This window comes from Carlito syrichta, unplaced genomic scaffold (assembly GCF_000164805.1).
Source record: "Carlito syrichta isolate Samal-C Ts95f unplaced genomic scaffold, Tarsius_syrichta-2.0.1 Scaffold287719, whole genome shotgun sequence".
Taxonomy (NCBI): Eukaryota; Metazoa; Chordata; class Mammalia; order Primates; family Tarsiidae; genus Carlito; species Carlito syrichta.
In genome coordinates, this window is record NW_007231815.1 from 20,026 (window position 1) to 29,627 (window position 9,602).

At 43.2% G+C, this 9,602-nt stretch overlaps 1 pseudogene; it reads left to right on the forward strand.

Moving 5' to 3' along the window:
* The window catches only part of LOC103254984, a 10,251-nt pseudogene extending 7,880 nt beyond the window's left edge, over window positions 1–2,371 (forward strand).
* The last annotated feature ends 7,231 nt before the right edge of the window (window positions 2,372–9,602 follow it).

A 9,602-nucleotide genomic window follows, 5' to 3' on the forward strand; every position in this document is an offset into this window, starting at 1 on the left:
TTCACAGGCAAGATCACAAGATTTTCACGTGAACACAAAGCCAGGTGGATGAGGGTCGTCTCCCCACCCACCAGGTGTTTCCTCAAGCATGAGGAAGGACAATCCCAATATTATCTCACTGTTCCTTATGCTTGGTTAATGTTCCTCACAAATAATACAACAATTCTAACATCATAATATTCTAATAATCAATAACTTCTAAAACTTATGCATTCCCAATACCTAATGACTGACTTAAATCCTAATACCTTTCTATTCTGTGCTAATTTTACCTGTACTATAAAAAACTCTTAATTATAGCTCAAACCAGTTCCTAAAGAATGTGGCCCAGTCCAAAGATCATGCTGGGCCGTTTCCAAGAACAATTGATTATGATCTCTTAACAAAATGGCTATTCTAAAATCCTATGTATCTATAAAAGTTTCTAATTCCTAATCCTAATACATAAAGCTGATCATCAGCAATAAAGCTTCTAAAATAAAACACAAGTACAAGCTGTAATTGTACTAAAGCCAAAACCGCAATTAGTAGAAAGTGGGAACAATGAAATTTCTAAAGTTAGCTGTATTCTTATAAAACCTCAAAGCATCATGTTTGATAATGCTTGAACTAACATAATTCCCTGACATAGCATGATTTATGATACAATACTTTCTATGAATAAAATAAATTCGGCTTCTATAATAAGTAGAAAAAACCTACACTAATTGTAACTAAAAAACCGGTTTAAAAGAATGCAGCCCAGCCCAAAGCAGACGCTGGGCCCTTAGGAATGTGGCCCAGTCCAAAGTTCGTGCTGGGCCACTCTGGTAGCTCTAGATAATCATTTATACCACCTAAAGCTGGAAACAACTCTCTAAATGTATATACTAATTCTACAAATATACTTTTAAATCTTATAAAGAAGCTTGTATCATATATAAGGCTCCCAAATGTGACCCGAGTTTGAACTGTGTTAAGTTTAAAGCCAAAACCGCAATCTGTGAGAAATGGGAACAATGGATCCCTAGAGTAAGCCATGCCTGTCATACTCTTAGAACTTCATGCTTAGATCATCAAAGTCCCTGCTAGTGGGTCATGCCAAACAGCAAAGAAGGGAGGAGGGAATAGGCCTTCAGCTCCTGAACCCAACCTGGTGGTCTCAGGGTCCACAGCCCACCTGGATCCCTAATGCTCAGGCAGGCCTCCACGGCCGGCTCCCAACAGCCCTGTGCAATGGGTTTACAGAGATGCCCAGGACAGTGTCAGACTCCACCTGCCTCACACAGACGGGCCCACAAAGGTGGCATCCTGGTGTGTGTGCATGTGCACACGCACACCTGGGATATCCGTGCATTGCTTTGCACCCAAGCAGAGGTCTCTCTCCTGTGAAGAGATGCAGATGGCGTCATGGCCAAGAGCTCAGGCACAGCTGCCACATTTTCAGTCTTGAGCCGCCCAGAGTTTTGGGATTTTTGGTGGCTCAAGACCCAGATTCAGAGAGCTCCTCCTTTTCCCCTGCCTCAACTTTCCCCTCTCTTTTCCTGGAGACTCATAAGACCCACGTCCTGAGGCTGCTGTGAGGACATGAACTGGTGCTCAAGATGCCATGTGTGATCGTGTGGAACGGGACAGGGTGGGCATGAGGCATGCAGGCACGTGACAATGACCATACCACTCAGTGCCAGCACTGTCACCACTCTGTCTTGCCGCTGGTTCCTGGGAGGTGAGTCCTATTCTCAGCATGGACTCAAGGGCCTCCTGAGCTTTGCCCAAACCAGCCACCTCTGCCCACACTATGTATGTCCACCTCCCAGGGCCACACATTGAAGACATTCAGTCACAGCCCCATTCCCTCTCCCATGTGTGCAGGCCAGACACTCTCCTAAGGACCCACTGGACCTGGCCTTCACTCAACAAAGCGCAGGTCATGTGCACTGTATTCTGAGTGTCTCAAATTATTTGACACAGTTGCGTGTCGGGGTAGATGAGCAGGGGGTGGGAGCCAGCAGAGCTCTGCACCTCCCAGCAGAGGGTCCATCAACTCAGCTGCGCTCATGTGTGGGTGGGCAGGAATGGCCCCGGCCTGCAGGACCAGGGAAAACCTCATCCGCCTGGTCACTCTCCAAACCTGGCCACGATGCCCCCTGTGCTTCAGAGCAAGGATGACAGCAGCGATGACTACACAGACTTGGACGACATGGACAGCCTGTGAGCCACCCTGTCCACATCCGTGGCCCTCTTCCTCCTCATTGTCCTCTACAGCAGCAGCATCACCTTCATCGAGGTCAGGGAGGCCGCAGGCTCTCTGGGTTCAGTGCTCCTGGTGGGGGCGGTACGACCAGATGCCCTTGAGGGGGTACCTTGGAGCCTGTCCAGGAGCTCCGGATGAGGCAGAGGCCCTGGGCCCAGGAGGACGTGCAGGCCTCCTGTGGGTACAGGATTGACCCCACTCCCTTGGCTGCCTGTCCTTAGCACCCTCAGGCTGCCAGCCCCCAGCCTACCCAATGGCTTCCTTGCAGGTGAAGTAGCCCCAGGAAAGTAGGCACCCGGTCAGGAGGGCAGCTCAGCCACTGTGCCTGCTTGTGGCTACCAGGAGCCGAGGACAGCGTACCCAGACTCCACCCTGTTCAGAGAGAGGCCCCAGCTGCATGACTCTATCCCCCATAGAATCCTGCTTTTCCGACCTAGAGAAGAGCACCCATCATGCCCCCAGTGGCACAAAGCCCCCGCTCAGCCCTAACCTCTGCCTTCTGTGCTTCCTGACTCAGTCCCTGGGTTCTCCATAAACATACTTTGGTTCATCTCACCTACCGCCTGTTTCTTTGTCCTGGCAACCTAAGGACACAGGGATACAACCCAGGGGAAGTTTGGGGAGTGCAATGACAGGGGACACAGCAACCAGCTGTCACAACAAGGAAACTTAAATGGAGACCCTCTACCCTGGAGTTAATTGGCTGAGAGACCCTCAAGACCAAACACACAAGGTACACTCACACATGCACACACACACATACACACAGACATGTATGCACACATGCACAACTCACACGTGAGCATGATTCATGCATACATGCAATGCACAGGATCAACTGCATACTCATAAACACACAGTACTCATACATGCATGCAAACACAGGCCGAGGCAGAGGTATGTATGTATATATGCATGCCTATGCAGACCTGCGGATACACACATCTGCATGCACATACATGGACTTGCACCTGTGCACATAGGTATGCACACAGGCTTGCAAAGATTCACGTGCTCCTGCACCCCCCACACACACACATGAACACAGATTCACACATGTACACATACCACAAGAAGATGCATCAGGTGATGGAAATGGGAACAACTGTGCACCGAGCACGGTCTGTGTGCGTCTGATTCCACATCTTGCTATCTGCAGGACCTCAAGCAAGACCCTGAACCCGTTTCCTCCATCAGAATGGAGTGAAAATGCATCTCTCACATGGAGTGGGGTGAGATGTGACTCCAGAAAGGGGCTCAGGGAGCCCTGGCACTGGGCAGCACCCAGTGAACACCAGTCCTTCTGGCATAGTCTGCCGTGGGCTGAATGTTTGTGTCCCCTGAAATGCATGCATCAAAATCCCAATCTCCAATGCAATGGTATTAGAGATGGGGATTTTAGAGATGGTAAGGCCTTCTGATGAGCCCTCAGCAGTAGGATTAATGCCCTGACAAAAAAGGACCCGGGGGGCTCCTTCACCCTTTCTTCCGTGTGGGACAGTGAGGAGGCACCATCTATGAACGAGGATGCAGGTCTCACAGACAGGGAACCTGATGGATACTTGATCTTGGACTTCCAGCATACAGAATGCTGAGAAATAAATTTCTCTTGTTCGTAAGCCAACCAGTCTATAGTATACAAAAGTCAGCAGAATCAAAATGGAGTGATGTGTATTTTTTAAAAAATGACAGAGCCAAGGAAGACCAGAAGCAAAGAGTCTCCATGCGTAAATGCTTGATAATAAAAACTATCAAAGGTCCGAGTATCACATGTTCTCACTCATATAATGGACCTTGAACATCTAACCTAATACTATAAGAAAATGACTGACAGTAGTGGGAAACTATTGGGGGGGAGGGAGATGGGAGATGGGATTAACGGTAGCAAATATCTGTCTGGGGATGAGGAAGCACCTCTTATCAATAGGGTTCCTGAATGAAACGTATTTGTACACCTAACCCTATACAACATCATAATAAAAAATATTGATTATAAACAAAAACCATCACAAAGCATTCTACAAAAACCACAGCCTTGCACAAAGGCCACCACAACCTTACACACAAAATACCTCTGTAAGGACATCTGATCAGCAACTCCATGTCCGGCCTCAGGCTGGCATCACCCTTGTTTTTGACCCTTGAAGCCAAAGATCATTTTCTCAAAACAAATATGTAGTCTTCCTCATTTTTCCTTTAAAAGCCTTTGTCATCTTGGCCGGGCTCAGTGGCTCAGCCTGTAATTCCAGCACTTTGGGAGGCCGAGGTGAGTGGGTTGCCTGAGCCCACGGGCTCGAGATCAACCTGGGCAACTTAGCAAGACTTCATCTCTACAATAAATCAAAAATTAGCCGGCATGATAGCACATGCCTGTAGTTCCGACTACCTGGTAGGCTGAGGCAGAAGGATCACCGGAGCCCAACTGGTCAATGCTGGGGTGACCATGAGTGTGCCACTGCCCTCCAGCCTGGACGACGGAGTGAAACTTCAATTCAAAAATAAAATAAAATAACATAAAAATAAATTAAAACCTTTTCTTCTTTTACCTCCCTGAATACACACAGTTTGTCATGGCTCACATATTCTCATTGCAATGACCTATTCCAAATAAATATCATTTTGTTTTAGAGAGCCTCTCTCTGTGGGTTATTTAGGTGGACACATGGTGTCAGAAGTGGGATCTGAAGAAGAAACACTACTGGAAGGAATCAGTGATTCTTGGAGTAGTGTGCAGGACTCACTTGAGCCCCTTGAGCGAAGAGCTCACTTTTCCTGTCTTGATGAGTCATCCCTGAGGACGATCCTCCCTCTTTTTAGTAGAGACTTTTTAATATTATTGGAGATTTGTTTTGATTATAAGACCACCTTAATAAGCCCGGCTCAGTGTCTCAGTCTATAATCCATCACTTTGGGAGACTGAGACAAATAGATTGCCTGAGGCCACGGGTTTAAGACCAGCCTTAGGCAACTTGGCAAGACCTCGTTTCTACAATAAATCAAATATTAGTCGGGCGTGGTAGCGTGCACCTATAGTTCCAGCTACTTGGAAGGCTGAGGCAGAAGGATCGCCGGAGCCCAGCAGGTTGAGGCTGCAGTGGCCAGGAGCATGCCACTGCACTCCAGTCTGGGCAACAGAGTGAGACTCCAACTCAAAAAAAAAAAATGACCACCTTAATAAAAGACATTTTATCTCTCCTGGAATGACAAAAGACTTTTCATCTTTTCTGGTAAGAGTCTTCTGAAATAAAGACTTTCTGGTTTGAGTACTCTGGTTTCTACAGAGTTTATATTCTGTCTCTGAGGCAAGTCTCTTGGTGAATTTACTTTTGGGTCTCCATGTACCTAATTTAATATTTTGTTTGATCTGCATGCCTGAAATAAATATATTATGAACACTCTTATCTTGTTGTTGTGTGTGTGTGTAATTACACACATTTGTAAATGATGTGGCTCTTTACTCTCATTTTTTTCTGAGAACCTTCTGAGAGCAAAATAAACATTCTAAATGATTGACACAGGATGGCTAATTAGAAATCACTTGGGTGGTCACCATCACCCAAAACACTGGCCCAAACTCCTGGCATTCCCTGATAGGATGATATTTGAGATTAATAAGAAGAGGCTCAGTTAGGAGCATAACTGGAGCCCAGAGTTTGAATCCAGAATGGACAACATATAGTGAGAATGGCCATTATTCAAACTCTCTACCAAAAAACCTGTAAATACAGAACTAGCATGTAGAGCCTTCTAAGTTCTCTCTCTCTCTCTCTCAGCCACCCTCTTCCCCCGCCCTACCTGCTTTTTCTACTGGCACTAACATTAAACTCACTGTTCATGGCATTTTAATCAAGATGTGTTTTTTTGTTTTTCTAGCAATTCATTTTAATTTACCCTCTACTCAAGGTCAGAACCGGTTTTTCAGAGGTAGCTATTGATAATTGTCTTACAATATTCACCCCAGCATGTTTTGTACTAATTAACTTTTTTAAAAAAAAAAAAAACGTGGGGTACAATTCAGGGTTAGGTATACAAATGTTCATTATGCAGATATCCTTGTTGATGAGGGGTACCCCACCCCCTGGCAATGTGTCACTACTGCCAATCCCTCCCCCATCCTCCCCTGGCAGTTTCCCCACTACTGTCAATCCCTTTCTTAGAGTATTACCATAATTGTTCAAGGTCTGCTTATGAGTGAGAACATGTGATTCTCAGTCCTTTGTTTCTGTGATAGATCATTTAGTATTATAGCCTCTAAGTCCATCCAAGTTGCTGTAAATTTTATAATATTGCCCTTCTTTATGGCTGTGTGATATTCCATCATGTATATGTACTTTTTTTATCCAGTCCAGTTTCGATGGGCAGCACAGCACGGTTGGTTCCATATTTTTACTATTGTAAATAATGCTGCAATAAACATGTGTGTGCAGGTATATTTTTCATACAGTGATTTGAGTTCCTCAGGCATATTCTCAATAGAAGGTTTGCAGGGTTGTATGGGAGGTAGATTTTTAGACCTTTTAGGAATTGCCACCCTGCTTTCCACAGAGGCTATACTAGATTATACTTCCACCAACAGTGTAGGAGTGTTCCCTTTTTGCCACATCCTCTCCAGCATCTGTTGTTTTTTGAGTTATTGATGATGGTCAACCTGACTGGAGTTAGGTGGTATCTCAGTGTGCTTTTAATTTGCAATCTTTGGTGACTATTGAGGCTGAACATTTTTTCATGTATCTGTTGGCTGCTTGTATGTCTTCTTTTGAGAAGTGTCTATTCATACCTTTTGCCCACTTTGTAATGGGGCTGTTTGTTTGTTGTTGTTTTTTCTTTTCGGCATGTTTGAGTTCCTTTTAGACCCTAGATGTTAGGCTTTTGTCAGATATACAGTTGGCAAATATTTTTCCCAGTCTGTGAGCTGTCTCCCTGCTCTCTCAATGGTTCTTTGGCTTTGTAGGAGCTTGTCAGTTTGATGAGGTCCCACTTATCTATCTTATCTCTTATGGCCTGGGTACTTAGGTTTCAATTAGGAATTGGTTGCCAGTTCTAATTTCCACAGAGTGTCTCCTGCATTTTCTAAGGTTCTTATAGTTTGAGATTTTACATTTAGAGTTGATTTTTGTATATGGTGATATGTAGGGGTCTTGTTTTAATCTTCTGCATGTGGTCAGCCAGTTTTCCCAACGCCACTTACTGAATAGGTTCTCCTCTCCCCAGTGGTTGATGGTGGAGGCTTTGCTGAAGATGAGTTGGTTGAGAAATTGAAGTTTTGCTTCTGGGATCTCTAACCTGTTCCATTGGTCTATATGCCTATTCTTGTATCAATACCAGGTTGTTTTGATTATTGTAGCTTTATAATAACTCTTAAAGTCTGGAAGCATGATGCCTCCCACGTTGTTTGTTTGTTTGTTTGTTTTTGCTGAGGATTGTTTTGGCTATTTGTGGTCGTGTATGTTTTCATATGAATTCCTGTATTGTCATTTCTAGGTCTGAGAAGAATACCGCTGGTAATTTAATGGGTATTGCATTAAATCTGTAAATTACTTTGGGTAGGATGGACATCCTAACAATGTTGATTCTTCCAATCAATGAGCATGGAATTGTTTTCCATTTGTTTGTGTCATCTTTGATTTCTTTGAGCAGCATTTTCTTGTTTTCATTGTAAAGGTTTTTGACTTCTCTCATTAGGAAGATACCAAGGTATTTCTTTTTGTGTGTGTGTGGCTATTATGAATGGGATTGTGTTTTTTATTTCAGTTATTGTTTGTTTATTGTTGGTGTATAGGAATATGGCTGACTTTTGCACATTGATTTTATAACCTGAGACTTTGCCAAAGTCCTTTAACAGTGCAAGGAGGTTTTTTATAGATGTTCTTAGGTTTTTAAAGTATAGAATCATGTAGTCTACAGAGAGGGATAACTTGACTTTCTCTTTTCTTTTTTGGATACCCATGATTTCTTCCTCTTGTTTGATTGCTCTAGCTAGGACTTTCAATACTATGTTGAACAGGAGAGGTGAGAATGGGCCTTCCTGTCTTTTTCTGGTTTTCAGGAAAAATGATTCCAATTTCTACTATCTGCTTAACAGTATGTTGGCTGTGGGTTTCTCATAAATGGCTCTTACTATTTTGAGGTATGTTTCATCTATGCCTAGATATTTGAGGGTTTTTATCAAGAAGCGGTGCTGGATTTTATCAAAAGATTTGTCTACATCTGATGATATAATCTTGTGGTTTTTGTTTTTACATCTATTGATGTATTGAATTACATTTAGGATCTTGAGGATGTTGAACCAGCCCTACGTCCTGGGGATGAAGCCTACTTGGTCTTGGTGGATGGTTTTTAAGCTGTGTTGTTGGATCCAGTTTGCTAAAATCTTGTTGAGAATTTTAGCATCTATGGTCATCAAGGATATTAGCCTATAGTTCTCTTTCTTTGTTGGACCTTTACCCAGTTTTGGACCAATGTGATGATTTGGGGAGTGTTCCAACTTTCTCAATTACCTAGAATACTTTCAATAGGATTGGCATCAGCTCCTCCTTGTATGTTTTGTAGAATTCTGCTGGAAAGCCATCTGGTCCAGGGCCTTTTTTTTTTTTTGTAGGTAGGTTTCTTATGACAGAATCTATTTCCTGGATTGTTATTGGTCTATTTAGGGTCTCAATTTCTTCTTGTTTCAACTTGGGGAGGTTGTGTAATGTAAGAAAGTCTTTCGTTTCATTTAGGTTTTCAAGTTTGTTTCCATACATGTGTACATAGTAATCTCTGATAATCTTTTGTGTTTCTTTGGGGTCAGTGAATGGCTGCATCACTGACGAGATAAAGGAAGTTTTCTTAGATAATTTCTTGGAATGTTTGCTCCAGCGTAGTCTCTGTCTCTCTATCTGTCTCAGGGATTCCAATTAATCTTAGGTTCGGCTTCTTAAAATAATTGCTTATCTCTTGGAGGTTTTATTCTGTCTTTTAAAGCTTCTTTTCTGTGTTCTTAACAGTTTGAGTTAGTTCCACATTTTGGTCCTTAAGCTCTGAGATTCTTTCTTCTGTTTGGTTAATTCTGCCTTCCATGCTTATTAGTTTATTGTTTATTTCATTCACTGTATTCTTTATTGCTGTTATCTCAGTTATCAACTCCTCCATTCTTTCCTCATCTCACCTCATTGCAATTTATTCTCTCTATTAATATGTTAATATCTGGGTTTGTGGTTTGAGACCAGTCATCCTGGGGGTTCTTCTTTTTTTTTTTTTTTTTTTTTAGTTCCAAAGTCTGGATTCTCAGTGGCTGACCTCCCAGGGGTCTGTGTGAGACTCATATTCTTCCTTTGGTTTTTCTCCATTTGGGTTGGTCTTCTTCCCTTTTTATACCTCTTCTTAATTC